Source organism: Cervus elaphus, chromosome 5, assembly GCF_910594005.1.
Source record: "Cervus elaphus chromosome 5, mCerEla1.1, whole genome shotgun sequence".
NCBI classification, from domain to species: domain Eukaryota; kingdom Metazoa; phylum Chordata; class Mammalia; order Artiodactyla; family Cervidae; genus Cervus; species Cervus elaphus.
This window is the reverse complement of record NC_057819.1, coordinates 93,325,261-93,334,827: the sequence shown is the minus strand read 5'-3', so window position 1 is coordinate 93,334,827 and position 9,567 is coordinate 93,325,261. Positions and strand designations below refer to the sequence as shown.

The window sequence follows — 9,567 nt, the reverse complement described above, 5'->3', positions numbered from 1 at the left end:
CCATTCCAGCTCCTTCTGAGGCATGACCCACCTCAGAAACCCATACCCACATGGGAAACACTCGCACGTGCTTTGCCTCAGCAAATTCTGGAATGCAGGCTGATTGTTACTTAGGCTTCTTGCTTTACTTCATTCCTCAGCAATTGCCCAGCCCAACTTCTGACCTTTAGATTTCTCACTACAGGGACACATAACCAGTTTTCTAAGTGGAGCCCTTGGAGCCTTCACCTGAAGTTCTTTCACTCCTGCCCTGAAGGGTGGTGGGGTTCCCAGAACAATGTCCCAGAAAAACTCTCTCCACAGTCGGTCTTGAATTTCTCCAACTGGATAACCTCAGCATCAGAAGGGAAGGTTAAGAGCCATCAAATCAGTTCTCAAACACCTCTGTTGATATTTTATGCAACATAGTGTTCTGCTGCATAGCTCACTTTGGTTTCTAATATCTACCGCTTTAATGCCGATGTTCACATCCGGTGACATGCTGTGTTCCTTCACTGCTCTCCACACTGCTCACCCATCTGGGCTCCCTTTACTCCCAGCAGGAGACCTTACATCCTGTTTCATCAGACATGGATTTCCTCAGCTTCCTGCCCCTGGAACCTACCATACCTGCAACACTATTTCCACATCCACTTCTTCACCTCCTGTCCCAGATGTTTACCACTTCTTGTCCTGGGTAACATATCATTCTGTCCTCTTAGGAACTTTGTTTAATTCATTAGCCCTCTCTTGAGGACTTCCTTGGTGATTCAGTAGCTAAGACTCCACGTTCCCAATGCTGGGGGCCTGGGTTCCATCCCTGGTCAGGAAACTAGATCCTGCATGCCACAGCTAAGACCTGGTGCTGCCAAAATACATAAATAAGTAAATATTAAACACATTTTTAATATTAAAATAAATATTTAAAATACTCTCTCATCTAGTATTTAAAAAGATAATTTCTACATTTTATTACAAAAGTATATGTGGCTTAAGTCATATCTTTAAAAAATGTGCACAATAAATAGTTTTTATAAACTCAGCAAGCCCTGCTTCTCATAGGTTACCATTTTCAACTCTTTTAGCTTTTCCTTTGGTATTCATTAATTTTAGACATTACATGCTGATTTCTTATTTGGCAGATGGAATTTTAGCTCTCTTGCCCCTCTGTAGATCTGTTACAAATTTTGCTTAAATCCATAATCATTGTATTAGCTTCTACGACTTTATAAATATTATTTACTACTGGTCCAAGTAATGCGTGATAATGTCTTCTTTCCCGAACCATGTTTTGTTTTCCCTGAGGTTAAACATTTCCTAGTTTTGTCATGTGTTCAATTTTTCTGCATCTTCTTGAAAAGTGAGAGTGAAAATGTGTCACTGACTCTCTGCAACCCCATAGACTGTAGCCCGCCAGGCTCCTCTGTCCACGGAATTCTGCAGGCAGGAATACTGGAGTGGGTTGCCATTCCCTTCTCCAAGGCATCTACCCAACCCAGGGATAGAACCCCAGTCTCCTGCATCACAGGCAGATTCTTTACCATCTGAGCCACCAGGAAAAACCTCTTAATACAATATTCATGAATTTCATTAATATGTTATTATTTATTATAAATATATTTTACTTATAGTATTTATTAATCATTATTTTATATTTTATTAATGTTATTGTTAATACTTTGGATTATTTTATTAACAATTATATTAGTAAAATTATTTAATAATTGTATTGCTATTTTATTTAGAGCCTTTCATGAATATTCATGAAATGCCTCTTAACACAATATTCTACATAGTCAACCCATCAGAGCATCTCTCGGCTCCATTTTCCCCCTTGGAGACTTCCATCTGGATGCCTCTGTTCTCTTGCTCCAGACTGAAGAAGTTTCCGTCTATGCTGCTGCACAGGTATTATCCAGAGACCTCTCTTGGCTGACATCCTAGAAACTCCCTTGGCAGTGCTCCAGGGTTGAATCTGTGTCCTCATTCATAATTTACCTTTTTGTGTTAGTAAAACACATTCTGTAATAGTGTTCTAAAAAATGGCAAATGGACATCATTTTTTTAAGGTCAAAATATCTAAAAATGTATTTTGGTGTGGTCACATTTGATTGATGGTTTGGCTGGGTATAGGGTTGCTAGTACCCTACGAACTGGGAAGGCAGCTCCCCATTGCCTTCTGTGTGCAATGTTGCTGTTGAGACATATAATATCACTTTGATTCTTGATCCTTTGTATAACAGTTTTTTTCTTTCTAAAAGCTTTTTTTAAAAGAAAAATTCCCAGTGATCTGAATTTCCTGAGGCCGTGCTTTTGTAAAAATCTTACTTTATTTCTCTGGGCATTTAGTAGCCTCTTTCAAAAGTATGTCCTTCAATTCTCTGAAATGTTCTTATATTATTTCTTTGATCATTTTCTCACCTCTGTTTAATATGTTTCTTTCTCTGCAACTTTTATTCTTTGAATGTTGGACCTCCTGAACTGATACTCTAGTTTTTTATATTCCTATCTTACTTTTACATCTGTCTTTCTGTTCCAACATTTGAGAGATTTTCTTGATTTAAAAAAATATATCTATTTTTGACTGTGCTGGGTCTTTGTGGTTGTGTGTAGGCTTTCTAGTTGCAGCGAGCAGGGGGTACGCTCTAGTTGTGGTGCGCTTCTCTCATTGTGGAGCAGGGGCTCTAGGTGCACAGGCTTCAGTAGTTGCGGCATTGTGGGCTCAACAGTTGCAGTGAGTGGGCTCCAGAGCGTGAACTCAAGAGTTGTGGCACGGGCTTTGTTGCCCCTCAGCAGGTGGCTCTTCCTAAACCAGGGATCAAATGGTGTCCCCTGCATTTGCAAGGCCAGTTCTAAACCACTGAACCACCAGGGAAGCCTGAGATTTCCTTGATTTTAGCTTTTAATCCTGTGTTAGTGTCCTGTTGCTACTATAGCGAATTACTACCACAAACACAGTGACTTCCATTTCTGGACGCAGGACTGCATTCCTTCTGGAGGCTCTTGGGGAGGATCTGTCTCTTTGCCTTTTCCAGCTTCTAGAGTCTGGCTGCCTGCATTTCTTGGCCAATGGTCCCTTCCTTCAACTTCAAAGCCAATAGCATAGCATCTTTGAATCTGTCTCTGACTCTGGTCTTCCTAACTGCCTCCCTCAGAAGGACCTTGTGACTATTAAGCCAGATAACCCACCATAATCTCCCCCATCTCAAATTCCTTAATCATATCTGCAAAGGCTCTTTGCCAGGTACGATCATCTTCACAGGCTGTGAAGATTAGGATGTAGACATCTTTGGAGGGCTGTTATTCTATCTGCCACAAACTTTTTGCCAAATTTGTTATTTTAACTATCACATTTTTAATGTCCAAGAGTCCAGTTTTGTTTTCTCTGATTGTTTCATTTTTAAAGCATCTTGTTCTTATTTCAGAGACACAGCATTTTCTTTTATCTCTCTGAGGATGTGTTTGCTTCTTTGAAGTTTTCTTCCTCTCCCTACATAATCTCCACTCTCTTCAGATTCGTTTAGTTCTGTTTATTATTATTATTTTATGTTGGAGACATTTCCCAAATGTTTCATGATCTGTGGATTCCATCCTTATGAGAGAAAGAGCAGACTGGGTAAAACTGATTGGAAATTCTGGATGGCTGGGTAGAGACTGTCAACTGTAGATTTCATTATATGGCAAAAGGTGGTCAGTCAGCCTTTTTTTGGCTGGCGATTATTAAAAACCAGTGATGTTTTGCTTGGGTTGGTTTCCCCTTCTGGATGTCACACTGCACTCTTTGGGTCATTGTGCATGGCCTGAACACAAGGACTGGTGAGTTATACTGCACCTCCTTAAAGGACCTTTGTTCACTCTTTGTTTTATTTATTTATTTTAAAATATTTGTTTATTTGGCCGAAACAGGTCTTAGCTGTGGCATGTGGGATCCTTGGCTGCAGCATGTGGGATCCTTAGCTGCAGCATGTGAACTCTAAGTTGCAGTATGTGAGCTCTAGTTCCCTGACCAGGGATTGAACCCAGGCCCCCTGCATTGGGAGCACAGAGTCTTAGCCACTGGACCACCAGGGAAGTTGTTGATTTTTGTTTTAAAGATCTGCTTGGAAGTTACATGTGTCTCTAGTTTCATCAGGGAGGGAGTTTGTGTTTCTGTTTTTTGGTTTCTGTGTCATGTTCCTGTAATTTTTAATCTCTCTCCAACTGACTTTTTCCTCAGCCTGTAAACATGCATAAGCCTCCCTCATCTCAAAAACAAAACCCCAATCTATCCCCTCCCCCAGCCTCTGCTTCCCCTTCTGGATGTCACCCACTCCCTCTGCCTTCATAACCACAGGCCTTAAAAAAATTAGTAACTATTTCAACTTCCTCACCTCCCTCTCACGCTTCAAAAACAGCAGTCTTATTTCTGTCTTTGCCTTTCTTCCAAGACTGCTTTGGCCCAGAAGACCAGTGATTTCCATATTGCCACACCCAACTGACCCTTTTTTTCTATGATTTTTGGCCCATTGAACATGTCCTTCTTCACAAACACTCTCTTCCCTTGACCTCCATCCAAGTGACCTCTCTGCTGCGCCTCCTCAATCTTCCTCATCTATTCCTTTTCCTCTTCCTGCTCCTTCCATGTCGGTTTTCCTGAGTCTGTTCTTGGCCTCCTTTCTCTTCTCATTCTAGACTCTCCTTAGATAACCTCATCTACTCCCAAGACCTCAACAACCACTTACTCTATGCTGATAACTCTCAAAGCTAAATTTCAAATTCAGACATCTCTCTTTGTATTCATTTCCTAGGGCTACTGTACAAATAACCACAAACTTGGCTTAAAGCAACAGAAGTTAATTTTCTGACAGTTCCTTTGGCTACACGTTTAGTCTTGGTGTCAGCATGGTCAGTTCCTTCTGGAGTTTCTGAGGCAGAAACTGTCGCCATGCCGCTCTCGTAGCTCCTGGAGTTGCTGGCAATTCTTAGCCTTCCTCAGCTTGTAGGTTTATCACTCCAGTCTCTGCCATTATCTTCACATGCTGTTCTCTCCAGGTGGCTCTCTGTGTCTTCACATTTCTGATTTCTGATAAGGACACCGATCATTGGATTTAGGGTCTACTGTAATCCAGTAAAGAACCTGCCTGCAATTCAGGACACCCGGGTTCAGTCCCTGGGTTGGGAAGATCCCCTGGAGAAGGGAATGGCAGCTCACTCCAGTATTCTTGCCTGGAGAATTCCATGGACAGAGGAGTCTGGCAGGCTACAGTCCATGGGGTCGCAAAGAGTTGTACATGACTGAGTGACTTTTACTTCACTAATCCAGTATGATCTTATCTAAGTTTGCCTAATTTCATCTGCAATGATCCTACTCCCATATAAGGTCATGTTCTGAGGTTCCAGATGGACTTGAAATTTTGGGGAGACACTATTCAAGTCCAGTTTTGCGTATTCAGCTTCCTCCTGGACATGTCTAGTTAGATAGCTTCAAACAGACTCCTCAGACCCAACATAGCCAAGCTGCTCGGATGATTTCCACTGTCACTCCTACTCCTCAACTTGATCTTCCTCTGATTTTCGCTGCCTCAGAGATGATGTCACCATTAAGTTATCCAAGCCAGAAATCAGGATCAATCTTGTCTCCTCTCTGTTTCTAACCATCCCACCTAAACTTTGGCTGAATATTGCTAAATCTACCTCCTTAATAGTTCTAGATGTCTCCACTTCTCCATCCCCATTGTATCAGTTATTATAAGTTTGGCTGTAAGTAATAGAAAACCTAATGTAAACTGGCTTAGATAATAAGAAAATTATTTAGTTCGTTTCACAGACAATAATGCAGTAAGGTAAGCTTCAGGCTTGATTGACCCACTGATGTTGCAATAACTTGGTTTTTTTCCATCTTTGTTTTACTGACTTCAGTGTTGGCTGCGTTGTAAGCCTGGTTGCTTTCATGAATTGGGTGTTTTCCAGTAGCATTTGGGGCTGTGTGTTTCATTGTTCACGTCCATCAGAAGAGAGAGAGTGGCTTCCTGTGACTTTCTAAAGTGAAAAAGAACTTTCCCAGCCGCCTTCAACCTCTGAACCTCATGCCTTACAGCCAGAATAACGAGGTTAACATTTGGACATATTTACTTCAGATCTTTTAAAAAAAATAAACCTTACAGATAGAATCAAAGATTCCTTTGTACTCCCCCCAGTCTTATTCCCTTCAATTCTTTCTGAGACCCAACCACTATTCTGAAGTTAGTATGGATGTTTCTCATCTATGTTTGTACATTTCTAGTACATACTTATAAGGATATATATGTATAACTTTTATGTTCTGCAAAAATAAGTATATATAAAAATATTTGTGTATCATTTTCTATGTTTTGCAAAGCTAAATACATAATGTACATATAAATTATATACATATAAATGTAAGTAACACATAAATTCTGCAAATCCCTTTCTTTCTTCAACATTATATTTTTTGAATCTGTCCATGCTGATACATTCACTCACTTTATGGACTGTCTAATATTTCATAGTGTGAATTTGTTGTTCAGTGGCTCAGTTGTGTCCCACTCTTTGTGACCCCATGGACTGCAGCATGCCAGGCTTCCGTGTCCTTCGTGGTCTCCTGGAGTTTGCTCAAACTCATGTCCACTGAGTCGATGATGCCATCCAACCGTCTCAAACGCTGTTCTCCCTTTCTCCTCATGCCCTCATTCTTTCCCAGCATCTGGGTCTTTACTGCAATTTACAGTCTTACTTTGTGTCTTTTTTAAAAAATCGTGATTTTCTGTGCTTTTCTCCCTTCACTCCTGCCTTATAACTTTTTCAATGACCTTTTTTTTCCTCCACTGGCTTGAAAAGTGTACAGTCTATTTCTTTTATTTTAGCAATTACACAGTCTTAAATGTGTCCAGTTTCTCTATGCTTCTGAACAAGATAAAGATCTTAATTCTGAACTTTCTATTCCCATATTGTATGTTACTGTTTGGTCCTTTATTTTATTCACTTTTAAAAAACACTTACTTAGATTTACCAATTAATATTTTATCATTCCTTCTTGCATTTCAGTCCTTTCTTCTGGATTTGTCTTCCTTGTTACCATAGTAATTCTTCAATAGTTCTTTCAGCAAATTTATTTAAGTAATAGATTCTCTTAATCTTTGTTAAGTCTGAAAACAAATTATTTCACCCTTACTTTACATGTAAGTATAAATTTTTGATTGACAGTTATTTCCCCTGAGCAGTTTGATAATATTGTGTCATTGTCTTCTGGAAACTTGAGCAATGATGGGAAATCCACTGTCCATCTGATTAGTGTTCCTATGTAAGTAATCTGTTATCTTTAGTAGCCTTTAAGATATTCTGTTTATCTTTAATGTTCTGCAATTCCATTGGAGGTGCTGGATACGAACTTTAAAAAAAAATGACATTTTGTGCTTCTTCACTTGGCAACCTCATCTGTCTTCAGCTCAGGGAACTTCCCCACTGTTACCTGTTAGGGTATTTCCTTTCTTTTCCACTACTGTTATCTTCCTCTCTCTGAACTCCTGTCTGGCGCTTCTCATCCTATAGTAGTATAGTGTGTTAGTTGCTAAGTTGAGTCTGACTCTTTTGCAACCCTGTGGACCATAGTCCCCCAGATTCCTCTGTCCATGGGATTCTCCAGGGAAGATACTGGAGAGGGTACCCATTCCCTTCTCCGGGGATCTTCCAGATCCAGGGATTGAACCTGGGTCTCCTGCGTCACAGGCAGACTCTTGACCGTCTGAGCCCTCTCATCCTATACACCATGTATACTTCCTCTTTCTTATTTTCTGTCTCCTCATCTCTCTGTACCACATCCTGAACAACTTCCTCATCATTGTCTTCCATTCATTAATTCACTGTATAGCAACATCTAGTTAATTGTTCAACTCTTTACTAAATTCTGTTTAAAAAACTTAAATGTCTACTTGTTTTTTATTTCTAGAGTTTCTATGTGGTTATTTTTGTTTGTTTGTTTTGTTTTCAGACAAGACGTGGTTTTGAAAAATACTGTTTATTTGGCTGTGCCAGGTCTTATTTACATCACATGAGATCTTTGATCATCATTGCAGCATGAGGCGTCATTAGTTGCAGTGTGCGAACTCTTAGTAGTGGCATGTGGGACCTAGTTTCCTGTTTCCCTGACTTGAACCTGGGCCCCCTGCATTGGGAGTGAAGAATCTTAGCCCCTGGATCATCAGAGAAGCCCCTCTATTTGGTCTTTTTCAAACTCACCTTTCCCCCCACAATATCTCACTTATAATATGGATTTTACTTCTCTCTTCGTATATTTGAACATTTTAGACTTCTTTATTTTAAGTCAGCTTTCATGTTTCATGAATGGAAACATTTTTTTCAGATTATGTTTTTACCTGTAAATCCAGGGGTATAAATTTTCTCATTTATTGCATCTGCCATCTCTGCATTATGACATTTTCTTCAGTATTTATTTGTTTCTTCAGGGGTCAGCATTTTGCTCATTCTCAAGGTTTTGGAGGATTCCTGTAGGAGTTATTTTGTCTTTCTCTGTGCTATTACTCTATTGGTTTCATCACTTCTGTTTCCTAATTTCTTGGAATGGAATTCTCAAACAGGCAACCTAGCATGGGTCCAGGTGCCAGCTTTGTGATTGTCTCAGTGTTAGAGTCTGATTTTTTCACCTAGAGACTCCAGCAGATACTGAGCCCTCTTGCTGAGTTCCATGGCACAGTGGTGTAGTTTTTCTAGAAACCGTTTTATCCACAAGAAAGACTTTTTCTTCTTGGCTTTGAGCAGGAAACCTGCCTCCAGCTCAGGGAGCCTAGGCCACATTGCCTGTCCTTAGAGGAGCGTTAAAGTTCCTGATTCTGATACCCTATAGGACTCTGGGCTCTTGTGATGAGTGAGATCTGAGTATATTCTGTGACTGGTCATGAGGGACCTATCAAGAGATTTTTAGGTAAACTTTTTATTGAACTCTAATATACCTATGGGGCCTCCCAGGTGGCTCAGTGGTAAAGAATCTGCCTGCCAATGCAGGAGAGGCAAGAGACGCAGGTTCAGTCCCTGGGTCAGGAAGATACTCTGGAGTAGGAAATGGTAGCCTGTTCTTGCCTGGGGAATTCCATGGACAGAGGAGCTACTGAGCATGCATGCAACATACTTATAGAAGAGTGCACAAAATCTGATGAGTTTTTATAAACTGCACACAATTGTTTGATTGCCACACACATCAAGATATAGAACTAGCTGCCACTTTGCAGAAGCCTCCTCATACCCTCTCCAAGCACAGCAGTACTCTGCTCTGAAAGGTAACTACCCTTCCAAACCTGTACAGCATTAAATTCATTTTGACCGCTTTGTACTTTTTAAAATTTATTTGTTGTGCCAAATGGCTTGCAGGATCTTGGTTTCCTGACCAGGGATCGAACTTGTGTCCCCTGCCGTGGAAGCAGTGGACCGCCAGGGAATTCCTCATTTTGTACATTATATACATGGAGCTGTAAGGCACGTCTTCTTCAGTGTCTGGCTTCTTTTTTCTTTCTCTCAACATTAAACAATTTCATATTTGTGAGATTCTCCCATGTCATTATGTTTATTTCTAGTTTG

General features: G+C 40.4%; 1 non-coding gene across 1 annotated transcript; it reads right to left on the bottom strand.

The window, feature by feature from the left end:
- Nucleotides 1–3,977: 3,977 nt before the first annotated feature.
- Nucleotides 3,978–4,050, bottom strand: TRNAG-CCC. The gene has a single exon. It is a non-coding gene; the product is annotated as a tRNA-Gly (tRNA).
- Between the last annotated feature and the right edge of the window lie 5,517 nt (nucleotides 4,051–9,567).